At 42.8% G+C, this 11,292-nt stretch overlaps 1 pseudogene; it reads left to right on the top strand.

Annotated features, from left to right (window-relative positions):
* The first annotated feature begins 4,769 nt into the window (after positions 1-4,769).
* Positions 4,770-6,601, top strand: LOC150006227 (xaa-Pro dipeptidase pseudogene; annotated as a pseudogene).
* Positions 6,602-11,292: the final 4,691 nt, after the last annotated feature.

Below are 11,292 nucleotides of genomic sequence, written 5' to 3'. Positions count from 1 at the left end.
GGGGACCTGGACCACAACCCAGGCATGTGCCCTGACTGGGAATCAAACCAGTAACCCTTTGGTCCACAGGCTGGTGCTCAATCCACTGAGCCATATCAGCCAGGGTGAAGTGAAAGCATTTCGTGATTAGGGCCTGTGGTTTCTTTGGGAAAGGCATCACATTATAAGGGACTCTGCAGAGCCTGGATTGTTAGGATCCTCTGCCCATCTCTCTAGACAAGAACAAGAATCCCCAAAGGGTGATTTGGAGCAGACTATTGGCCTTAGGCCTTCTTATTATTACCTTTATTGGTATTATCAATAGCTGCTATTTATTGAGTTGTGTCTTTGTGCTACACACTGTACTAAGCCCTGTGTATGTATTTTCTTATTTAATCCTGGTATTATTCAAATTTTTTTAGAGTTGAGGACTTTGAAGCTGGGGAGGATAAGACACTTACTGAAGTGACATAGTCAGAAGAAGCCAAGAATCCATCCCAGGTTAGTCTAGCTCCAGAGGCTGTTCTTACAACCTCAGCATCACACCCTCTCCTGATGCTGAGGGAAAACATTTACTTGCAATTTGGTATGAGCTGAGAACTATTGGAAGCATCACTTGTGTTCTGAAGGTAAGGTTCTCCCATAACAATGCAAGTAATTTAGAACCAGTCTGAATTTCAAAATGTTACTGCAAGTGCCGATCCCGCTTTTCCTACAGAATTCCTGGGTAGCCAAAATAACTTTGAGCAAGTCCAATCAAGAAGGTAAAAAACCAAAATAGGAAGAGGTGATTCAGGACCTCATAAAAGTTAGAGTTTAGACCACTGTCTTAAAAATACTTTACTTTGATAACACCTTGTGGTGAGAAAGGAATCCAGCAAGGAGGGCAGACTCCAGAAGTGGCATTTGAGCAATTACCCTGGAAGGTGAGTTTGCGTAAGACCAGACACTGGATAACACCCAGGAAGTGCACTTCCTCCGGCGCTTGACACAAGTCGACTGCCCCAATTTTTATAAATGTGAGGCCAGTCTTTGACTAGGGCCTTGTTATGGCCCTTCAATGTCCAGACAATTTTTAAACCTTGAGCAAAGGGGCTAGCATTGTAGATGGCTGGACTATATTTTGATGGAATTGTACTTGGTTGTAACATTGTTGGCTTTTTTAAAGGTGAAGTGAGGTGAAGAGACAAGACTGCCAGGGATGAGGAAGCTAATTACAGAGAATGATTTAGGATTATCTAAGAATAGTCTCTTCTTCTTTTAGTCTATGTGATGATTCCACTTCTTTCACCCACCAATAACACATTACTATTTGTCCAACAACAGTAACATCTTATGTTCTCATGCAGGCTCAGGAAAAAGAAATAACCCTGGGCCATTGTGGGAATTCTTTTTTGGAGGACATTGTGGTGGGGAAAAATAATCCTTCCCTAGCAACTCATCACAGAGAAGGTTGACTAAGCCCAGATGGACACACTGCACTTCTTTAGGTCATAAGCCCAGAAGTTCTCTCCTAGGGTCAGTTCTTTCTCGGCTCTTCACCCTCCAGGTTTTTGTCCAGAGATCTCTACTAGCTCTTGCAGGTGAGGTTTACGTTGAATGGGTTCCAGCGGTGAGGTCATCCTCATGGAAGTTTTCCATATATGACATGCCTCTGCGGCTGTGCCCAGGAGCATTCCCAAGGCCCCTTCACTGATGTTGTCCAAGAATAAGGTCTTGGCTGGATTCCCACACAGACTGGGCAGTGGAGCTTGGTTTCTGAAACTGGTAGAAATGTCCTTTCTGTCCAATTATAAAAGCAATACGTGTTCTTTGTAGAATATTTGACAAATTAAAAAAAAGTATAGAGGGGAAAAAAGATCATAATTCCATCACCTATAAGTAATTAATATTAATATTTTGGTGTACTTATTTCTCATAGTTTTTACTAATGGATGTATCTATGTATAATTAGGAGGGCAGTATTGCATTGTGTTTAGAATGTGGTTTGGAAATCTGACACCACTCATTTGGAGTTCTGTGGATTTGCAACTTAAGTCTTATCTCCTTCAGCAATAAAGTTTGCAAATTCTTAACCTAGTCCTCCACCAGTATAATATTATTCTAACTTATAGGTTTATAATAAGTTATCTGGTAATAAAATTTCCCTCCCTTTTTCTTCTAATTTTTAAAATGGTTATTTTACTTACTACAGATTAACTTTAAAATATTATTTTCAAGTTGATAAAATATTTTTGTAGATTTACATTTAAATTTATGGATTAAAGAAGGGTTAACATCTTTTAAGCATCAAGCCTTCCCTCATGGAATATAGCTTACCTGTCTATTTACCTTCTTCCTGTCCCTCTGTAAACCTTAGTAGTTAGTGTTTTTCATGTAAGCCCGGCATGTTTCCTGCTAATTTTGTTTCAAGGTAGTTTATAGTTTTGGTTGCCAGGGTGAATGAAATTTTTTTTCCCTGGCAATCACAACTGACTATTATCTGTACTAGAAAGCTATTTTAGAAGTTTTATGTATATATTTTACTGGATATCCTCGCTGCTCCCTCGTTAGGTCTGGGTGTTTTTTTAATGATTATTTTCAGATTTCTAAGTAGATATTTAGTTTGCAGCCAAAAACCATTTTCTGCTTTCCAGTAGTAAACCCTTTATCCTACTTCTTTACATTGGCTAGAATATCCTTTCAGGACATTATTGAATAACAGTAGTCAGGATGGGTCTGTCTTGCCCCTGACATTATTTATCAAAAATGATGTTAAGTGTTGTTTCAGAAGATATATTTTATCATGTCAATGAACCTTATTTCTTTCCTAATTTACTAGGAGAGTTTCAAAAATAAATAATAAATGTTGATTTTCATCTTCAAATGCTTTTTATCTCTGAGAGGCTCTTGGGTCTGTTTTTTTGTTTTTGTTTTTTGTTTTTCTTTTGACCTACTTCTGTGATGTATTAATTGGTGGGTGTGTTTTAAGGGGCCATCAGTCCCTTCTCAACAAACTCACCAATCCTGGCTCTGGAGTCAGGCAGACCTGTGCTGTCTTCCTGGTCCACCACTTACTAGCTGAGGGGTCATGGGCAAATTCTAAACAGAGATTCACAATAAATCCTGGCATTTATGAAACATTATTGCTTTACTATATTGATGAATTTGTTAGTGCATTAGTTAGGATTTTTGCATCTGTATTATTGAAAATGGTGTGACGTGTATGTATACAATTTATTATGTATGTTCACAAAAATGAATTATGTTGGTTTTCTTATTTTCTTGTGCTCTACAACAGTTAAAATAGCAAGAGATATTTATATATTCACATCCACAGCAGCATTATTCACAAGAGCCAGGAAGTGGAGGCTACCCAAGTGTCAACTACTGGATGAATGGATACACAAAATGTGATGTACGGAATATTATTCAGCCTTAAGAAGGAAGTTCCGACATGCTATAACATATATGAACCTTGAGTACAATATCTAAGTAAAATAAGGAAGTCACAAAAAGAAAAATACTGTATGATCTAAAGAAGTCAAATTCAAAGAGACAGAAAAGAGAAGGGTGCTTGCCAGAGTCTGGGGAAGGAGGAAAAGGGGAGATGTTCAATGGGTACAGTTTCAGTTTTGCAGGATAAAAAAAGTTTTGGAGATTGGTTTTACAATAATGTGAGTATACTTAACACTACAGAATGGTACAGTTAAAAGGGTTTATATGGCAAATTTTAGGTTATGTGATTGCTTTTTTACAATAAAAAGTGGCATAAGAATGATCTGTGCCTTGCAAGTTTGAAAGAACTCATTCATAGAAGTGTCTGGAGATAATACTTGCACACTTTTTTCCACTTCATTGAATATGATTTTTCAAGTCCTTTACTTATTGTAAAATAATTGTAGTTTTGTTCATGTGTACAATTTTTTTTTTGTACCAGAAAGTTATCTACTTCATTGAGTAGCACATTCAATCAGTCTAGTTATATATAGGACTTTCTTTTTAAAAAAGTTTAAATTGATTATGCTATTATAGTTGTCCCAATTTTTCCCTCTTTGCTCCCCTCCACTTGGTACTCTTATCCCCTCCAGCAATTCCCTCCTTAGTTCATGTCTATAGGTCATATATATAAGTTCTTTGGTTACTCCATTTCCTATACTATTCTTAACTTCCCTATTTTGTACCTACCAATTTGTACTTCTTAATCCCTGCACCTTTTCCCCATTCTCCCTCTTCCCCCTCCCAACTGATAACCTTCCAAATGATCTCCATACCTATGATGCTGTTTCTATTCTGGTTGTTTGCTTAGTTTGTTTTTTGGATTCAACTGTTGATAGTTGTGGGTTTATTGTCATTTAATGATCATAATTCTGAGCTTCTTTTTCTTACCTAATTCTTTTTAACATTTCATATAGTAATGGCTTGGTGATGATGAATTCCTTTAGTTTTACCTTGTCTGAGAAGCACTTTATATGCCTTTCAATTCTAAATGATAGTTTCACTGGATAAAGTAATCCAAGTTGTAGGTCCTTGCTTTTCATGATTTTGAATACTTCTTGCCAGTCCCTTTTTGTCTGCAAAGTTTCTTATGAGAAATCAGCTGATAGTCTTATGGGAATTCCTTTGTAGGTAACTCTCTACTTTTGCTGCTTTTAAGATTCTTTCTTTAACTTTAACCTTTGGCATTTTAACTATGACATGTCTTAGTGTGGTCCTCTTTGGGTCTAGCTTATTTGAGACTCTGTGCTTCCTGGGCTTGTATGTCTAGTTCCTTCACCAAATTAGGAGGTTTTTCGGACGCTGCACTTCACGTGACGTTGGAGCTGGTTGAACATGGTGACTATCTCTGGACCATGGTTTTGGCTGGGGAACGAAACCCTGAAGGTGCCACTGGCCCTCTTCGCACTGAACAGGCGGCGCCTGTGTGAGCGTCTGCGAAAGAACCTGGCCGTGCAGGCAGGCTCTGTCCTGCTGCTGCAGGGTGGGGAGGAGACGCAGCGCTACTGCACCGACACTGGGGTCCTCTTCCGCCAGGAGTCCTTCTTTCACTGGGCATTCGGAGTCACTGAGCCAGGCTGCTACGGCGTGATTGATGTCGACACCTGGAAGTCCACCCTGTTTGTGCCAAGGCTTCCTGCCAGCCATGCCACCTGGATGGGAAAGATCCATCCCAAGGAGCACTTCAAGGAGAAGTATGCCATGGATGACGTCAAGTATGCAGATGAGATCGCCAGCGTCCTGACCTCACAGAGCCCCTCTGTCCTCCTCACTTCGCGCGGCGTCAACACCGACAGCGGCAGTGTCTGCAGGGAGGCCTCCTTCGAGGGCATCAGCAAGTTCAATGTCAACAACACCATTCTTCATCCAGAGATTGTGGAATGCCGGGTCTTCAAGACGGACATGGAGCTGGAGGTTTTGCGCTACACCAGTAGAATCTCCAGCGAGGCCCACCGGGAGGTAATGAAGGCTGTAAAAGTGGGAATGAAAGAATATGAGATGGAAAGCCTCTTCGAGCACTACTGTTACTCCCGGGGCGGCATGCGCCACAGCTCCTACACCTGCATCTGCGGCAGCGGTGAGAACTCAGCCATACTGCACTACGGACATGCTGGGGCCCCCAACGACCGGACCCTCCAGGACGGAGACATGTGCCTGTTTGACATGGGTGGCGTGTATTACTGCTTCTCTTCTAACATCACGTGCTCCTTTCCTGCCAATGGCAAGTTCACCAAAGACCAGAAGGCCATCTATGAGGCGGTGCTGCGGAGCTCCCGTGCTGTCATGAGCGCCATGAAGCCAGGCGTTTGGTGGCCTGACATGCACCGCCTGGCCGACCGCACCCACCTGGAGGAGTTGGCCCACATCGGTGTCCTCAACGGCAACATTGATGCCATGATGCAGGCCCACCTGGGAGCCGTGTTCATGCCGCATGGGCTCGGTCACTTCCTGGGCATTGATGTGCACGACGTGGGAGGCTACCCAGAGGGCGTGGAGCGCATTGACGAGCCCGGCCTGCGGAGCCTGCGCACCGCGCGGCACCTGGAACCAGGCATGGTGCTCACCGTGGAGCCTGGCATTTACTTCATCGACCACCTCCTGGACGAGGCCCTGGCTGACCCGGCACGTGCCTGCTTCTTTAATCGTGAGGTCCTGCAGCGCTTTCGTGGGTTTGGTGGGGTCCGCATTGAGGAGGACGTTGCGGTGACTGACAGTGGCATGGAGCTGCTGACCTGTGTACCCCGCACGGTGGAGGAAATCGAAGCATGCATGGCGGGCTGTGACAAGGCCTTTACCTCCTTCTCTGGCCCAAAGTAGAGCCAGCTGACTGGCTGCCCAACAGCGAGAAATGGAACTCAGAAATCATGGGCCAGCTTCAGAGTCTGATCATACCAAATAGTGCTGTGTCCCGGGGGAAAAACTTTTTTTATTAACTTTCTATAAGATCACACCCTAATCTGTTATTACTTAGCTTGAATGACAGTGGCTTTTAAAATGCTATTTGCAAAAAATCCTTTTCTTTAGTAGCTACTAAAATGTGTCTTGCTATCATTTGTATTCCTGTGCTCAGGAAAAATAGATTTCCAATGTCTTTTTCTCAAAAATCAATACACAGAATGGAATTTGCAATTAAAGGTTTACTAAAATAAAAAAAAATAATAAAAAATAAAAAAAAATTAGGTTTTCCTTCATTATTTTTTCAAATAAATATTCAATTTATTGCTCTCCCTCTTCTCCTGTTGGTACCCTTATGATTTGGATGTTGGTACATCTGGAGATGTCCCAGGTGCTCCTTAGCCCATCCTCGTTTTTTAAGAACTATTTCTTCTTGCTGTTCTGATTTTTTTCTTCCTCATGTTCCAAATTATTGATTTGATTGTCAGCTTCATCCCCTCCACAGTTGTTTCCCTGTAGATTTTTTTTTAATTTCACTTACTGTAACCTTCACTTCTGCCTGGGTCTTTTTTATGCTGTTGCAGTACCCAGTGAGCTCTTTGAGCATTCTGATAACCAGTGTTCTGAATTCTGCATCTGATAGGTTGCTTATCTCCGTTTTCTGTAGTTCTTTTCCTGGAGTTTTGCTCTGTTCTTTCATTTGGACCATATTTCTCTGTCTCCTCAATTTGGAAGCCTCCCTGTGTTTGCTTCTGTGTATTCGGTAAAGCTGCTTTGACTCCCTGTCTTAGTACTGTGGCCTATTGTAGAAAAAGTGACCTGTAAGTTGAATGGGGCAGAGCCTTAGGTAATTGCCAGGGCGTGGCAGCCCTGTGTCACCACTCTGAGGCTCTGTTATGGTGAGGGCTTGGAGAGGGGACAATGATGCTGCCTGGCCTCTGGAGTTTTGCCCGGGAGAAAACTATCTCCCAGCACTCACCCTGATGCCAGTAACTTCAGTTTCTCCCTGTATGCCACTGGTGCCCTTCCAGCTATTGCCCTGGTGCTGAGTCCCAGAGTGGGTGGGTCTACATGAATCCTAAGTCCCTTACAGGCCCTTTAAGAGAAATCTCTTGAGAAACCCAAAGTTTCTTCTGCTGCCCCAACCCCCACTGGTTTTTACAGCCAGAAGTTACGGGGACTTATCTTCCTGATGCTTGAACCCTGGGCTGGGTAGTCTGGTCTGGGGCTGGAATTCCTCACTCCCAACATAGCCCTCCTGATTTTTAACCACCACACATGAATGTAGGACTGCCTGTTCCATGTTTCCGTGCCTCTCTGAGCCACCTTGTGCCATTCCACTATGCCTCTCTGCATCTCCATGCCTTTGCCCCTCTCCATGTTTCTCTGCTCATCTCCATCCTTCCTAGCCGTCTGAATGAATGTGGCTTCTTTAAATCCTTGGTTGGCAAACTTCCATATAGCTCGACTTTCTGACGTTTCTGGGTGATATTTGTTTTGTAGTCTCGTTGCAATTCTTGCTGTAGTTGTGCAAGGAGGTCAGGTATGTTTATTTATGCTTCTATCTTGACCAGAAGTCCTATATAGGACGTTATTACAATGTGCATTTGTTGTATCTATTTTTTTCCCTGACTTTGGCTATTTTATTTTCAAAAAATAACTATCAATTATCTACCAATTCTCTCATTTTAAAATTCAGTAATATCTGCTTTTATATTTCTTTTTGGCTTTCCTAGTATATTTCAGTCTTTTTTCTAATTGGAGTCAAATGCTTAATTCATATATTTTGATTCTTTTAAAAAAAATTAAAGCATTTAAAGTTCTAAATTTCCTTCTCCGTACAATTTGTGAAAATTTCAGAAGTTTTGATTTGTGATATTGCATTATCATTCATTTCTAAATAAAGACAAACGACTGTATTTGTAGCATTTATTTTCTAATACTTTCCTTTTACCTTCTAAAAGTTAACCTTATATTGTATGATTAATTTAATTATAATTTAATTTAATTGTTTATGCTATTACAGTTGTCCCAATTTCTTTTCCCTTTGTTCACCTCCACCAAGTGACACCCTCCCTCAATTTGTCCCCCTCCCCCTTAGTCCATGTCCTTTGGTTGTGCATATAGTTCTTCTCAACATCTTCCTATCTACTCCACCTGCTCCTATTATGCTTCTTAATTCCTGTACCATCTCCCTCCCTTTCCCCTTTCTCCCTCCCCACTGACCTCCCCCCCAAATGTTCCCCATACCTATAATTCTTTTCCCACTCCCATTGCCTACTTCGTCTGCCTTTGTTTCAATTCCCTAGCTTCTATTGTTGGTTGTTGTGATACAGTTTTCATTTTAATGTTCATAGTTTTGATCCTCTTTCTCCTAAACAAGTCCCTTTAACATTTCATATAACAGTGGTTTGGATCTGATGAATTCCTTCAGTTTTACTTTGTCCTGGAAGCACTTTCTCTGTTCTTCTATTCTGAATGACAGCTTCGCTGGATAGAGTAATCATGGTTGTAGGTTTTTGCTTTTCATTACTTTGAACATTTCTTGCCAGTCTCTTCTTGCCTGCAGAGATTCTTTTGAGAAATCAGCTGAGAGTCTTATTGGGACCCCTTTGTATGTAATTCTCTTCTTCTCTCTTGCTGCTTTTAAGATTCTCTCTTTATCCTTAATTTTGACATTTTGATTATAATGTGTCTTGGTGTGGTTCTCCCTGGGTCCATTTGTTTTGGAACTCTCTGTGCTTCCTGGACCTGTAAGTCTATTTCCTTCCCCAAGTTAGGGAAGTTCAATATTTTTTCACATAATTTTTCAATTTCTAGTTCTTCTTCACCTTCTGGCAACCCTATGATTTGGATGTTGGCCCGCTTATAGCTGTCTGATAAGTTTCTAAGCCTCTCCTCATATTCCTCACTTTTCGTTTCCTCTTTCTGCACTGGTTGACTGTTTGTTCCTTCCCTATGTTTTGATTTGTTGATTTGACCCCTAGTTTTCTTGCCCTCATCACTAATTTCATATGTGTTTTTGTTCATTTCAGCAGGAGTAGCCTTCATTCCTTCCCTGTCTTGCACAAGATCTACTGTTAGGTCTGTAAGGATTTTTATAAGCAAAGCTCTGAACTGAGCCTCAGAAAGATTTCCTATCTGCTGCTTTGTTAGATTAGAAATTTGCTGTCTGGTCAGCTGCATCACTGGGATCTCTATCATGATCTGTGCCATCCTGACCATTTTGTGTTTACCTTTGCTTCCTAGGCAGGGTTGTCACACCTCCTATGCTATAGGGGGCAGAGCCCCGTGCATTCGTCACAGCCAGGCAACCCGTCTCACCACGCTGTGGAGTTTTCTGTTGGGGGGGGCATGGGGGGTCCAAGATGGTTTCCTGCCGTTCACTCTCTGCCGAGACTGGGAGCCTTCTCCTCCATCCCCACACCCTCTGGGCCTCACAGTCCAAGGCAATGGAGGTCTGCCTTCCCCAGCTTTGGAATCGCAAGCTGACGGGTCTGGTCTGCAGCCAGGGTGTTCCCCAGGTGCTTCTCACCTCCCCTTAAATATGGGTGTCTATGCTTACTGCTGTCCTGCCGCCATCATTGCTGCTGCTGTGGACAGCACAGCTTGAATTCTCCTCCCCAGCTCCGCCCCTCCTACCTGTCCAGATGAGCACTACTTCTTTATAACTTCATATATTGGACTTCCATTTCTTTTCTGGAACTTCTGGTTATTTCTGGTTTTGCGGTAGTTGTATTCCTTCTTAGTTGTGGAGGGAGATGGAGCGTGTCAGTTTAGGCCTCCATCTTGGCTGGAAGTCTCCTGTGTTTGTTTGCTTCTGTGTCCCAGAGAGAGCTGCCGCTCCTACTACGTTTAAGGGGCGGAGCCTTAGGTATTCCTAATGGGCGACCTATTTCACCATGTTGTGGCGCTGTATGTGGGGGAGGGGTTTGAGAAGGAACAATGCCGTTTGTCCAACACTCTCCCCTTTTCCAGGCACTTCTTGCACTTCTGCACCAGACTGGCGCCCCTCTAGCTGCTGCCCTAGCCGTCGTTCCCAGAGTGGGTGGGTCTGCGGATGTTTTAGGTCTGTGGGGGCCCTTTAAATAAGCAGACTCTGCTGAGAGACTGGCAGTTTCTGCCTTAGTCCCAACCCCCACTGGTTTGCACAGTCAGAAGCAATGAGGCTTGATTTTCCCCGGTGCTGGGGCAGTGAGCTGCACGGTCTGGTGAGGAGCTGGGAACGCTCCCCAGTTGTCCCTCCTGACTTTTTAAAACGTGTAACTGCGTTTTCTGCTGGCCTGCTTCTGTTGCCGCTGCTGCTCCCACCACACTGAGTCCTCTCCGCCCTGGCTCCGCCCCTCCTTCCTGTCTGGATGAGTATTTCTTCTTTATATCTTTGTTTGCTGGACTTCCATGTAGTTTGATTTTCTGGAACTTCTGGTTGTTTCTAGTTTTGAGGCAGTTGTATTCCTTCTTAGGTGTGGAGGGAGACGCAGCATGTCTGTCTATGCCTCCATCTTGGCCGGAAGTTAATTTGTTAATTTTTAAATTGTACAATCTTTAAAATCATTATTCACAATATGTGCATATTTACTGCTCTGTCCTCCATCCCTAACCAAAGCTTTCCCACTTACTAACTGGGTCACTTTGGACAAATCTGTGCATTTATTCTACCTTATTGAGTGTCAGGCACTATTATGGGAGCTGAATACAAGGGTGACCAAGACAAAATTGCTATTTTTTTTTAAAGATTTTATTTATTTATTTTTAGAGAGAGGGGAAGGGAAGGAGAAAGAGAGGGAGAGAAACATAAATGTGTGGTTGCCTCTCACATGCCCCCAACCAGGGACCTGGCCTACAACCCAGGCATGTGCCCTGACTGGGAATCAAACCAGCGACCCTTTGGTTCATAGGCTGGCAATCAATCCATTGAGCCACAGCAGCCAGGGCCAAAGG

The sequence above is a fragment of the Furipterus horrens genome, unplaced genomic scaffold, assembly GCF_987537825.1.
Source record: "Furipterus horrens unplaced genomic scaffold, mFurHor1.1.pri manual_scaffold_6, whole genome shotgun sequence".
Classification (NCBI taxonomy): domain Eukaryota; kingdom Metazoa; phylum Chordata; class Mammalia; order Chiroptera; family Furipteridae; genus Furipterus; species Furipterus horrens.
This window is presented reverse-complemented; position numbering and strand designations above follow the sequence as displayed.